This window comes from Helianthus annuus, chromosome 13 (assembly GCF_002127325.2).
Source record: "Helianthus annuus cultivar XRQ/B chromosome 13, HanXRQr2.0-SUNRISE, whole genome shotgun sequence".
Classification (NCBI taxonomy): Eukaryota; Viridiplantae; Streptophyta; class Magnoliopsida; order Asterales; family Asteraceae; genus Helianthus; species Helianthus annuus.
The window spans coordinates 26,674,805-26,679,078 of record NC_035445.2 but is presented as its reverse complement, the minus strand read 5'-3'; positions in this window follow the sequence as shown (position 1 = coordinate 26,679,078).

Here is a 4,274-nt window from a genome sequence, read left to right as displayed (position 1 = left end):
TACCCTTTAATATATACTAGGTTTATCACCCTAGCCGCGTTGCGGCGAACTTCTTTTGTTATTTAGTTTGTGTTTACATGTGTTTTAAAATCACTACGAGCGCGTTACACACAGAACCACTAAAAAGAATAAAAAGAAAATGTAAAAAACTGTAAAAAATAATCGAAAGGAAATCAACCAAAAAAGTTGTATGTTAATTGTCACACCCCAACCGATGGTGGAAACATCGGGGTGCGGCACTAAGCGTTCAGATTGTTCAAAAGTTTACATAACACTAGATATTTCGATATAGATTAATCAAGTTTCAAACATTGTCTAAAATCAAACACCAACCACAACACATAGTATCAAGATACAATTCAGCCAACATTGTTCAAAAGTTTCTAATTTTACTAGATATGTTTCTAAGCAGCATCCTAGCAAATTCCTTGATTCAGCATCCTATCAGCCTGCAACATGTATTAAAATAGAGTCAATACAATAATGTACTGGCGAGTATACAAGTTTGAGTATATAGAATAATAGTTTAAAAAGACTCATATCCGTCATGTAAACATATAAAAATAATTTTAGCCATGCTAGTTTACATAGTCCAAGTGATAGCCCAAGTATCCCAATGCATTTACCACTTTCCCAAGTCTCAAGGAAAGCAAATATAATCCTCCTAACAATACCCCCGAGAATAATGGGGAGGTGCATTCTTCGATAGCGCTACTATTGTTAAGGCGGAACTACACACAAGAATTAAAAGTTCACATAGCATAAGAATCAAGAATCAAGAATCCAAAAGTATCAAGTTTCACATTTACAGAAGATAGAGTTAGATTTCAAACAAGTTTCAGGTATCAAGTTTATAGAATACATGTTGCATCCCAAAGTTTAAAACAAAAAGGGATCAAGTATACTCACAGTGGGTGCTAAGTATCGACACATACTGATTGGATCAAAGGGAGCTATGAGATTAGCCTGATTATAGTTTATAGTGTAAGCGTTGAACAGAATAAGGAATCGTGCAAAGTGTCGGACCAGTCTCCTGATCGGGTGGCCATCCGGACGGATGGTCATCCGGTCGGATGACTTGTGGTTTAGACGGATCACCATCCGATCGGATGGTTATCCGGACGGATGACCATTCGATCGAATGGCCATTCGATCCAAAAGGGTGTGTTTCCAAAATATTTAACTTTTGAAGTTTTTATTGTAGTATAAATCTAAGTCGTTCGATCGGATGGTCATCCGATCGGATGACCGTTCGGTCGAATGACTCTTCGAGTTTCAAGTTTGAAGTTCTGATTAAAAAATAGTTTAAATGTTGAAGTTTTACTGAGATAATCCACCTGGTCGGACAGTCATTCGATCGGACGGCCATCCGATCGGATGGTCATTCGTCCATTGGTGTTCTTGTTTCTTTGAAAAGTTTGCAAAATTTCTAAGTTTGAGTTTAACGAAGACGAATGGTACGTATTGTGATAACGGAAAACTCATCAAGGCTCAGCCTGTCTGATCGGATGGGAATCACCCATCCGATTAGGTATCTGTTCTTGATGGTATTCATGTCTGAATCCGTAATCCGGCCATCTTCTCCGGCGATGATCTATTTCCAAGCCGACTCCAGACTAAGTAACAAGTCTATAGTCCGTATGGGTCCGGATTTCACCGATTCACGTGAAAGTTTGAGAAAGTTTTGAAACTAAACATGTAATCAACTGAAAAGCTTAGATTTAGTAAAGATTCATGGTAAAACACATAGAAATCTCTTAGATCTGGGCTAAATAATGACATCTCACAGCTGATTGTGCAAACGCCATGATGATGTCATCCTCAAAAGCTCGGATCTTAGTGATTTCGTGGTGAAAAGTGTGATTTTGATGAAGAATCATATGAGGAATTGTGTATAGATTGAAGTTGTACAAGATTTAAGTTGATGCTTACAAGAATCGGCCTAAAATCGAAGAAAAGTGATAGAAAGCGAAGGAGAGCGTCTGGGTCGGAGGAGCATGTCACATCAAGTGATGTGACAGGCTATTTATAGGTGTCAGAAGGAACAAGGCGGTGCAAGGTGATCCGATCGGAGGGCGATCCGGTCGGAGGACCCCATTCGATCGGAGGGCTATCCGGATCGGATGGCTCATCCGGTCGGATGACCATCCGATCGGATGGTCGTCCGATCAGTTGTCACCATTTTGCAAATTTTCCGACTTTGATTAGATTTGCGAGCTAGATTAAGCGTTGTGTTGCGTATTATTGGGCAATAGTATCACATAATAAGATTATCTAATTAACACAAAAATTTCCAAGTTTACATAAGTGTCAAGCCTCTGGTCTCTCGTTTAACCAAGTCTCAAGTTTCACGAGTCTCAAGAGTCAGATTCAAGTATCAAGAGTCAAGTATCAAGAATCTAGTATTAAGAATCAAGTATCAAGAATCTAGCATCAAGAAACAAGTGTCTAGTATTAAGTATCAAGTATCGCCAAGATTCAAGTTTCATAGCATCAAGATTCGCAAAGTATCATAAGTGTCAAGTTTCTCATAGTATAAGGACTAAAATTTACAAAAGCTAAAAGATCAGGGATGCAGGGCGTTACATTAATGATGTTGTTCGTAGGAAACCCGTGGTCAGAGATGAGCAAATAATATTGGGTACCATTACCGAATTTCCCGAACAGAAGGATCCTAAGTACAATTCGGTACCGACTTTTGGCGTTTCTAGTACCGGTTCGCTACCGATTTTTACCTTCATATACCAGTACTGTAACTGGTATTTTCTGTATCGGTTGCCATGGAGCTCTGATCAGGGATGAGCAAATGGCACCGTGTAGCAGTATCGAATTTCCCGAACTAAAAGATTTTCAAACTCAATCCGGTACCGACTTTTGCCGTTTTCTGTATCAGGCTCGTACCAATTTTTACCTTCATGTACCGATAATGAACCGGACCGTACAGGTATTTTCGATACCTGTATTGATTGACACCAAGCTTATCCAACTTAGAAAGTAAAGAAAATAATAATAATTATAAAAAAATTAATATATGATTATAATATATTATAATAAGTGTTCATTTCATTTGCCGGTACCGTAACCGGTATTTTTGGTATCGGTTGCCACGGAGCTCTGATCAGGGATGAGCAAATGGTACCGTGTAGCAGTACCGAATTTCCCGAACTAAAAGATTTTCAAACTCAATCCGATACCGACTTTTGGCGTTTTCTGTATCAGGCTGGTACCGATTTTTATCTTCATGTACCGATAATGAACCGGACCGTACCGGTATTTTCGATAACAGTATTGATTGACACCAAACTTATCCAACTTAAAAAGTAAAGAAAATAATAATAATTATTAATAAATTAATATATAATTATAATATATTATAATAACTATTCATTTCATTTGCTTTTTTAATATATAACAATAACAATTAGTGTTACTATTCATAAGAATAGTTTTTTAATATATATATATATAATACTTCAAGTTCAAACTGAAAATAGAAAGAAAACAAAAATAACAATAAGGAAATAAAAAGATAAGTCGCAAAATGAACAAGGGGAAAAATGAATAGAGATTACCTTAAAAGGCTTTATCTAGAATCAAACTGTTAGGGCTGTAAACGAATCAAACGAACACAAACAAGGCCATGTTCGTGTTCGTTCGTTAAGAAAATTAACATGTTCGTGAACTGTTCACGAACGCATACCGAACATAAGTTTATGTCCGTGTTCGTTCGTTAAGGAAATTCAGTTGTTCACGAACAGTTCGTGAACACTGGTCTCGAACACAAACGAACGCAAGCAAATAAAAACAAACGCAAACAAACATTTAACTTGAAAATAAAAAATAAAAACATTGTTATCCTTAAACATTGGGTATAAGTAGTTAAATACAACCATCAAATGATAAATCAAAACACAAGAAGTCTACTAGACCACCAAACGATGAATCAAGTTTAACTAATTTAGACATAATTATCCCCAAAAATGTCTTAGAATGTCCAAATTTTAGCTAACTTAGAAAAAAATTGGGTTTCAAGTTTTCAATATGTTTAGATAAAATGTTTATTATTTATTAATTTTTTTTGATATAATCAAACGGACACGAACGAACGTAGAGGACATATTACCGAACGTTCACGAACGTAGTCGAACGAACGAGACTTGTATTCGTGTTCGTTTGGTAAGCTAACCGAACGAAATTTTTTGTTCGTGTTCGTTCGTTAAGCTAATCGAATGGACATAAACGAACTTCCCGCCGAACGGTTCACGAACTGTTCG